This window comes from Apteryx rowi, unplaced genomic scaffold (genome assembly GCF_003343035.1).
Source record: "Apteryx rowi isolate R43461 unplaced genomic scaffold, aptRow1 scaffold_770, whole genome shotgun sequence".
NCBI classification, from domain to species: domain Eukaryota; kingdom Metazoa; phylum Chordata; class Aves; order Apterygiformes; family Apterygidae; genus Apteryx; species Apteryx rowi.
The window spans coordinates 89,629-100,247 of NW_020451061.1; positions in this window are offsets into that span (position 1 = coordinate 89,629).

Below are 10,619 nucleotides of genomic sequence, written 5' to 3' on the forward strand. Positions count from 1 at the left end.
CACTTTGCGATTGGCCCACCCATCACCACAGCAGCCTCTGATGCGCGACTGCCGCTCCTTCGTGCCTTCTGATTGGCTCCTGTGCTGAGGCTCCGCGCTCGCTCCTGCGCTCTGGCTTGCAATTGGTTGCGCTCCCTTACTCCGCTGCTTCTGATTCGCTGTGCCGCTGCATCCCGCCTTCCTGTATTGGCTAGAGTTGTGATTGGTGCCTCTGCGTAATCCCGCCTTTCTTCGAAGCTCTGAACTGCGATTGCTTCCCCCGCGCAGCCCCGACCCCTCCCCTCCCCCCGCGCTGCCTCCCCACCCGCGGCGCGCTGCTCCAGGCCCCGCGCGCAATTGGCTCGGCCGCGCGCCCGCCTGCCGCCATGGCAACGCCGCGGCCTGCGCGGCCTGGCGCCGGCCCGCCAGTCGCCGGCGGCCGCCTCAGCAGCCCCGCTTCCCCCCCCCCCCCCCCGGGGTGACGAGCGGCCGCCGTAACCTGCCCCGAGCAGGGCGCGGGGGCTTGGCCGGAGCCCCGGGACACAGCGCCGACCTCCGCCGCTTGGCGCTGGTTCACCCAGGCCTCGCGGTTCCCCCCCGCCTCAGGGGGATTAAGGTGCCGCGGGGGGAGGCAGGGACCTGGCCGGGCTCCTCCTCTGAGGCCCCGCTCCCGCCTCCTGCCTCCTTCCTAACTGCTCGCGCCSCATCAGAGTTTGTAGGTCGTGGCCCCAATAAGCAGAGCCGAGAAGGTGCTTCTGGCTTTAGCTACCCTGGGCAGGGCAACGCTAGTGCAGTCAAAGCAACAAAACCCGCTCTCGGTTATGAGATTTGCCCACAGACAATAACAGCCGATTCCTCTTGGAAGTTACTGGTTTTGCAAAGCTTTTTAAGGTACGGCTGTTCCTTCCCCACCCCCCTCCTTCTACATGTTACTTATTAACTCCGCAGAACTGTCAGCGTTTAAAAGTAGGCCATGCGTGACTGCTTCATTAAAGTACACATTGCAAAACACTCCTCTGTGAGAAAAATCGTTTTTAAAAGATGCCTGCAATAGAAAAGAGAGATAGCAAAAAATGAGACCTGGAAAAATGTTGGTAAGAGCTGCTATTTGCCATTTTATCCAGATAAAAGTGTATTTCAGTTTCTAGGTTTATATTTCTATCCCTTTTCTGAAGAATTTGACCTTCAAAACAAAGAAGAGGGAAAAAGAAACACAACAACATCGTTTTTCTGCCTGTTTAAATGTATCTTCATGTTTGTTCCTGTAAACTCAAAAATGCTGTACATACCACTTCTCTTTTACAGTGTGTCGTCACAAGATAAGAAAATGAAACTAAACCTTCTGTCTCAAGCAGACTGAAGCTAGGAGCATAAAACCAGTTCTTGTCCGTGCAAATGTTAGCCAGCTATTCAAAGAAACACTGCCCATGACCAACATTAATTATGTACCAGGAGTCRCGCCATAATTTAGACCCCGTTGTGTTTGGTAAAAACAGTATATATTGTTCTGCTTCTAGGGGAAAAATGTGGGGGTGGGGAAATCTGCCTCCTCCTGAAACTACTATATTTGTAAGTTAGCATGCTAGCTTATACTAATTACTGGAGGAAAACCAATAATACTAGCAAAACTGCCTGTGTGAGGATATCATGTGGTGCAAGGCCACCCTCAAAACCAGATTTGCTGATTACTAATCAGCAAATCATCAAGCCGGATACGAGGCAAGGCAGTTAGCTCTCCTCCGCAACATGCAGAACACTGCATCTGAGTACACCCTACGTGCCTGAGCATATCCAGGATTTTAGTATACTACTAGTTTGTATTTACTGGTCTTAATATGAAGCCAGTAAGACCTGAACGAGGGCTACAGGTTGCCAGCGAGAAGTCTGGAGGTTGCCCGTGGAGCAACCATGCCGATGGGATGTGAGGAGATGTGGGAGCACTACATAGATTAAGCAGCTCCTGCAATGGCTYGTTAAGAGTGGCATAGAAATGCCCTTTCACTGCCTAGTGAAAAGTTGGTTATTATGTTGTATCAACAATATGTTCAGATTATGGATATATATATATATGCCTGCAAAAGCATGCTTCATATATGTGTTTTGAAAACCACCCCTCAAAACCACAGAAGTCACCCCATCAAAAGCACAGCTTTGCTGAAATCATTAGTTAGAAATGCTTCTGACGTAACTACGTCCCATCTCTTATCCCAGTTGACACAGTTGTCAGCTGAAGTCTTTCTTGCAGATGCAGCTAAGTTTTTTTGCTGGTCTGAAACTCATTAAAAAGCTTCTAGAATAGACCTAGTTGTAGTAGATTTGACCTGAGAATCACCATCAACTGATAATTAAAGAAATCTTGCTAGATAGTTGTGATATTATAGTACTACATGGGAAAATGCGTCTCAGTAAGAAGTCTTTCCAAGAATTTATAACCTTCCAAAACATTCATAGTTGTGGTGGAAAATGTTCATACCTGTTTTTATGCTTGAGCTGAATTTTCTTGAGAAGTTTAATAAAATTCATTTGAACTGCTTTATAGCTAGACAAGTAAGGAAACAATGATCTCTAGGCACTCAGAAATGTTCTTGCTGCTTTTCATTAAGGCAAAGTAAAAAATAATTTAAAATGCATTATTTTTTACATGTTTTGGGGAGAAAAAAACAGATATTAAAGAACAAACATCCTGTAGATTTTTAAAGATTGGTTTAATTAGATGTAAATTACCTCTCTGTGTATGAGCTGGAGTCCTTTGTTCTCCAGGAGAGATTCACTTAAGGAAGCAGACAGTGTTTCTTTGTGGTTCCTCCCAAAGGGGGAAAAGCTTTACGCTCTTGTCAAGTCTCCAAAGTAGCTCTGCTGTTATCAGCCTCACACTCTTCGGTGGTTTATTTGTAGAACAGTCTCCACGAGAAGGTTTGCCAATGTAGCTACAGGAGAAGATCTGGTACACTCTCTTAGAGAAGGGATCCAATTTAAATCAGTACAATAACTACATACTGCTTATATGAAAACAGAAGATGTTTTGCCACTGAAACTACATCTACAAGTTTTTGCCAGCAAAGCTATATTGATTGCTGAATTTTGTTATAGTCCTGGTATTGCTAAATCAGGAAAATTTTAAATATGAATCAGGCCCCAATTCTCTGCTGGTCAGATCAGTTCTTGTTTAGGTTACACAGGTCTCATGAAGTTTCCTTCACTTTTGTTTACATTTAGAATTATACCTTTGTGACCTCTGGCCAAAAAAAAAAAGCTTTTTATAACTGGATTATCTCCCGTTTAAAGCTAAGCACCTAAGTTACTCTGAATGCAGAGAGTCTATGTTTTCTTCACACAGTCAGACTGTAGGAAACATTGGAATTATAAACTCTGGAAAGCACAGAAATTCCATTTGTCCCTTCCTCAGCTTTCAGTTTACTTTACTAGTGAGTGGTGATGAAGAGGGCTAAATTGGAGATGCGTGATGAAGGAATCACCTATTAACATTTCTGTATTTAAGAAATTCTGCACAGTGGAACATTTTAAATWTGGTTTGGATTTCACATCCTCAGAACTTCTTAAGACAAATTAATATATTTAATAAATGATAATTTGATAGGTTGATAATTAGGAAAATTTTAAGTTGACATACTGARAAATATGTTAAGTATGTCTAGACACAACTACTGATAGGTTATCCTATTGCCCTACAGAGCTTTGCAAGATAGTCCTGACAGCTTGTAATTTCCGTAACATTTTCACTGTGATGGGTTCATCTTTACAAGAAGGTAGACAGACTGCAAACAGCAATGAGCCAAGATCAAAGGCTAATGATAGATAGGGAAAGACCTGTTGAATCCACATAYTCCTGTCTTTGCCAATCTATATTAAGTAAAACAGCATAAACCCCAGATCTCTGAAACATTTTGGACAATATTATCAAACCCAGTATTTGGTATGTCCATATAACAACCAAAGGTGTGATGGTAGGCTTTTGCAAACCCCATCTTTCTTTAAACTAATTCTAACTAGCTGGGGTACTAGAAAGAGCTTGACCACAACGGCATGTGTTCCTGATGCTAAGGACTTACCAAGTTCCCACAAAGGCTTGTGTAATCTTTAAAAAGCYGGTGTTGTCACAGCTAGATTGTTATCTGTACCTGAGTTAGCCAAGTTGACAGGCCAACAGTTCATCTTCTGAAAGAGCATTTTTTTGGATCTTGGGAGAATGAGGGACTCAAACCCAGATATATTTTTCTTTGGGACTTCTATGTCATCTTCAGCTACTGTTGTGTACTACCCRTGAATGATTAGGTGACATTTTGCCGGGCAAGGTTCTGTGTTGCTACAGAAACTGTCTCCACAAATCCATTCGATCAAACAAGGCTCCAGTGACAAGACTCGTGCTTTCAGCGAGAGCATAAATAATTCACATTTTGCTGGGCTGCTCTCCTTGCCTTCCCTATAAGCARGCTAACAGCTCAAAGGAAAACAGCTGTGATTAGATAGAACTCATACCTGAGAGAGTGAAAGGCATGTTTATTAAAATACATTACCTTTTCAAAGCATTTCATGTCAGAGCCTATTTTCTTTAAAAAAAGGGGTGACATGAGCAACCTTCTCAGTCAACAGTTCTTCAGAAAAATAATGGGAGGGGCTCTTCACTGAACTAAAACCGCTCATATCACGTCACTTCACGCTATACCAGTTGTCCCACACTGCAGCAAAGCCACCAAGGAGGCAGCTGTTTTTTCCAACTGATAAAACRCCGTCACAAAACACTGGGGAATTAACACAGAAAAAGATTTCCTGGTGTTTCAGATTTTACTGGCTGTCAGCAGGTATGGTGAGCAGTGGCCATTGACACAAATACCACTACATAACCATAGCAGTCAACAACTGTCACAGCTCAGTAAAAACGGCATTTGGGTTTGGTTTATGCACTGTGCTGGAACCAGCTTTGACACTGCTTGTTAGAACTTGAATTAAGCTGTATAACTRTTAAAAAAACTCTTCCATAGAAAAAATCAAGAGGTTTCCCTCTGTACGAGTCCTAAATCCTTCCTGCCTTGCTCTGACCTTTTCCAGTCTATGCAAACCATCAGTCYGATCCTCAGCGCATATCCCCTCTCAACCAAGCTTCTGCTGTTCCTTCTGGTCTGGGAGTTCAGCTCTTTCTTCTGCAACAGCAGCAACATCATCCACGTTTACAATTGTTTTCAGTGAATATGGGCTGGATGACTGTGGGAGAGAAATCTGCGGCAGTGTTTGGGTAACSTGAGGTCTCATCCGCCTTTAGCAATTCAATCATCCAAGAACCTTGTGAGTAAATTGCATAGTGAAACACTATGTAGGTTTTGTTTGTGTTTTACATGACTGTAGCTGGCCTGGCTCATGCTAACATCATGGACTGACCTTTCCGTTATGTCTCAGTTTGATCTGGTAAGAAGACCACTGGATCTTATGTAATGTTTATCAAAATAAAAAAATCATTTATCTCTTTCATGTCCTTTGTCTTCTTCAGTGGTCAGTTGCATGTAATGGAGGTGGTGGGTACTGGGTTAATTTGTTGGGAGCTGCTGCACAGCTAGGCAGGCCTTCCTTCCTTCCCCTGCTACTGGCTGTGGGATATTCCATATTTTTTGGCAGTTCTGTGCATTAACCAGCTTACTGAAAATTTACAGTTAATTGTGGGAGAACCCATCTGACTTTCCTAGGTCCCTTTGTGGAAATGTTTTTAGCTTGCCAAGTCTGTAAAGTAAACCATACACAGCTTGAAGTGCTCTAGACTTCTGTTTATGGTCTCCACTCTGAACAGTGAGAGCATGGCTCCACCGCAGGACAAGGACCTCCTCCAGCCTCTGGTAGCAGTGCAACTGCCATTGCTGCCACAGAAAGCAATTGCAGGGGTATGAAGATACGAGTGATGATGGAAGGCATGTTGGTCAARGTATATTAACAGTTTTTGAATTAAACTAGACTAACAAGGAATGTCTTAGTGTCTGTAATCACAGGTAAAATTGCAAATATCCAGAGTCATAAGTAAAACAGTAGCATGAGAGAAAAATAGGACTAGAAGAAACCGGCCGGGGTCATCCAACCCATCTCTCTCTCCCGGAGAACTGCGTAATATAAACTTGCACAGATGAAGAATCCACAACCTACTTACAACAGCAGCAGTGCGCTAGTAGGATGTTGGCCTTTTTCTGTAATGGCATAACAATATGATGTTTTGTTTGCAATATTTGCGATCAATTATACTTCCCAGATCCTTCTGTGAAAACAGCTGCCTAACCAGTTGCTCTTATCCTGTATCTGTGTAACTCATTATTCAGGCCTAAGCGTATGGCTTTGCGCTTGTCCCTCTTGAGTTTAATTTTTCAAAATGTTGCTCCAGTTATCAAGAGTGTTTTGAATTTGAATCCCACCCTCCTTTTTACTTGCAAGCCTTCATAGTTTTGCACCATCAGCAAATTTCATACATGTATTTTTTATTGCATCATCCATATTGTTAGTGGAAACATTAAACAAATGCAGATGTGGGATAGACACCTGTAGGCACACCTTTCTGTTTTGACAGTGAATGAAAACAGTCTTATATGACCCTACAGGAGTTTCAGCTAGTTTGTTTATGAGAATACTACATGACGCAAAATTTTACTGAAGTGGAGTTATCTAATATCTACTGCTTTTTGCTTATTTATGAGTCTTGTTAGCCTATCACAGAAGGAAATTTGATTGTAATTTCTACCAGTAAATCCATGTTAGCTGCTAGCCCTCTTCTTGTTATTTTCCAAATGCTTACAAATAAGTTTTTATTATCTGTTCCGAGCTGAAGGAAGTGAAGATGACTGGCATTTAATTTCTTAGTTCCAAAGATCACTCCACCTGATCCCACATCTCATTGATGGCATTGAAGTTACATGTCTCCTTACATTAACCTGCTAGAAATGCTGGAAGAGATTTACACAATGACTTTACAGCCAGCGCAACGCCATGCTCGCTGTGAGTAAGGATCTGACTAGCAAGGAAGCATCTAATCTTTGCACAAGCACTTTAAAGCCCATTGGAAAAAAAAACCTTGTGTGAACACAAAGCTCTGAACAGGAAAAGCTGTTCCCTTACTTGTTTATAGAAGCGGACCCAAGACAGACCCCTGCAGGTACATCATTCTGTTCTGCCAATGAACCATCGATAAATATTGCCCGACTACAGTTATACAACAATTTTGCAGTTTTGTTGTTAATGTAACAACAGAAATTTCAACTACTTTGCTTATGAGAACATTATGTGAGACAAAAGCCCTGCTGAAGTGGACATCTCTACTGCTTTTCCCCTCTCCAGGTATCTTCTCACACATTCATAAAAGGATTCCTTTTGGTTTGATAAGATTTCTCTCAGATAAATACATGTTGTCCACTACTACTATCTTTGTCACCTACTGCAGAAAAAAAGATAAAGAAACTGAAATATCTGCAAAGATTTCCAAGTTTTTTTTTTTTTTTTGAGACTATCTATTTGGGGGGGGTAATTAAAAGCTAATATTCCTTTTTTTTTTAATGAAACAAAGCAACACTGTTCACCAGAAAATGCATGGTTTGCCGACGAGAAGCAAAGTAGTTTTCCCTGAAATCTGTAGATAAGATGGATGTTCTTCTTTTTTTCTGGCTCTTTGGTTAGATTAGAAGGAAGCTCCATAAAGTGAATTTGATGTTGCTCCTCGGGGTATTTTTCTGGGAAGAAACATTGTGATTCTTGGCTAGAAATCCCTTCTCGCTTGCCCATATGCCTAGAAGTGTCAATTTTGGGGTCCTGTTTGCACTACTAGACCAACCATAGCTCCGTAGCGTGGTGAAAAATCTTTGTGGGCGTAATGTTTTGCAGAAAGTTTCCAACATCTCTCTGGAGAAGAGGAAATCTGTTCTAAGGATGGCATTTTAACTCTTGCTTAGTTAACGCAGCTATGTGCCAGCATTACACTCATGGGGCCTTGAGCAGGGGCCAAACCAAGCCCTCCCTCCTCCCACTCCCGTGCTGGACGGCTTGCACCGCTACCCATCTGCCTAACAACAGGCCTGGAGCTCTTCCCTCCCTGGTTTTCAATCTAGACAAGAAAACTCTTGCCTGGGCCATAAAACGTATTTTTGCAGAGACCTATATTTGGTCATTAAACAAAATTCTTGCTAGCTCAGCGACGCAAGAGCTTCCAAGAAACCCGCTTCTCCTTATCTCACTCTGGACAGCCCTCCTATATAAAAGGGTATAAAAGAATGTAAAGAATCAGAGTGGGTCAGATTCTGTAATCCCTACTTAAACCAGAGTAACCATGCAGAGGGCGGAGGGACTGCCGCATTATCGGCACATTATCTCTTGTTCTCCAGGATAGACTCTTCCCCTATTCTTCAAACAGGATTTTCCTGTCACCCTGTGTGAGCTGGAAGGTTTAACTGCAGTCTGACTATTCCCGCTGCTATGATTGCAATTGACTCCCAGGAATCTTTACGGATATTGAGTAAGGAGGCATAAACCTGCCAGGTGGAATAATATCAGTGCTTCTGCGAAACTGATATTCCTGGGGGAGAACTTTTGTCACCACGAAACTGATAAACTACCAACCCTTTAAATTAAAGAACAGTTTTTGACTTAAGCCTATTTTGTATCTTGTAAGAGGATTAAAAGAATTAAAGAGGAACCAAGTGACCTGTTTAGTCCTTTTAATGTTAAGCTTATGACACATAGCTTTGTCTTACACAGGGCCAGAATAAGCAGAAGGACACGATTACACACCTTTTATGCTGCTCTTGAGGACTTCCAAGCTGGAGTGCCCCATCCGCATCCAGCTTCAGAGGAGCTCCAAAGCATCGCAGCTGCATTTGCGTGCCAAGGGATTCTTGGAAAAAGCTTCTTATTTTGGTTATAACGGAGTAGTCGTCTCAGTTTATGAGGAGCAGAGCCATCTTGCTTGTGCTGCAAAGTATTTTTGTTTTGGGGGGGGGGTGCAAGGTGGCGGGGGGGGCAAGGGGGATGGGGGACTGCCGGGGGCTGCAAGGCTGGGTGATAACACCGCAGGGACTACTTCAGGCTTTGGTGGTGCCTAAAGCTCTTGCCGCCCCAGTAATGCCGAACTGAAGTGTAACCTTTTCCAGGATTCCACAGATACCAAAAAAACCCCGATTTACTTGCTGACCTAAGCAGAGGTGGTTAAAGAAGTACTCACAATGTTCTTCTGCAAGACTATCGTACAACTCCCGGGCTAATTCCCAAGTGTTTTTACAATCCACTTGAGCGAGTTGCTAGCAGGGAGAAAAACTCCAGTTTATCTACATGCTAAAGAAGGGAAGGAACATAGCTGTCTAATATCCCCGCCTGTTTGCAGCAATGCACTGTGTTGGTCCAAAAAGTATTTTCAGTAAATGTTACTCAACTTGTAAAGTAATTATCATGGGCAAACAATCCATAATGAATTAACAAGCTGTTCTCTTTACATTGGGAGCATCTGGTAAATCTGGATATACTATGAGAACCATAGTTTGGACATGTTCCAAGTGAGACAGGAATCTGGATAAGTTACAAGCCTGGCCATGATCAGTTCTTGTTTCGAGTTCAATTTATATGAGACAATACGGTGTTTGGGTACTTTGGCATTAGTTTTAATTTATAGACAAATGGTGAATGGAATGCATTTCTGTGTCAAATTAACCACTTTAGTGCTGTCAAAGGTGCCAGAATCCATCCCTAAAATAAAATGCACCCTAGATATTCCATATATATTTATATATATATATACATACACGTATGTGTGTGTGTGTATATATGTATATATATGTGTATATATACACACACACATACATTGCTACTGAAAACATCTCTAGAATGCTGGTATGTTAAAAGCTGCTGCTGTGTTGCTGGACTGCAGTGGAATTTAACAGTAAACAGGAACATTATTTCCTGCTCAAATAAAATCTTTTTAGATCATTTGTGACTGTTTTTTCTTCTTGTTAGCAGAAATTCTTGCTTCTCCTTTTACCCTTTTTTCCCCTAACTGCTTCTGTCACAGGAATAAGGAAGTACCCGTGTAGTTATTTGTCTCAAGTCATGCTATGTGGAACACTGCACAGATTACACACTACCACATTAATAAGCGTACGGGAGCAAATAAATGCTTTGTTCAAGCTCTGCATCAGTAATAAAGGGCCGCACGCTACGCACTTTGCAAAGACAAAAGCCTTTGAAAGGGCAAAAATCAGACTGGTGAATATAGCCTGGTAATACCACTTAGCTCTGCTGAAGTGCTTTATGAGTCTGTTGCTCCTTTGCCTTGCCCTTATATTGCTCTTTACCTCTGTACCCAGCACGTGGAAATGTGAATGATCGTGATTGCAACCTGATGCTTACGGGCCAAAGTTCAGCAATGTGTTTAAATTCAAATCACTGTGTTTTGCAATTTGCTCTTGCTTTATAAATGTGCAAATCAATACACAAAGCACAAGGAGTGGAACGCGGCTATCAGAAAGTAACTAAGGGATTCATGCTATAATCCCTGTAAAACAGCTAAAGGCAGGCAAAGTCATTTTGGAGGTAATAGCATATGTACTAGCACTGTGGTAGAAGTCAGCAGAGCTTTGAGGTACCTCCAGTTTTTCTTTACAATGAATGCCCCA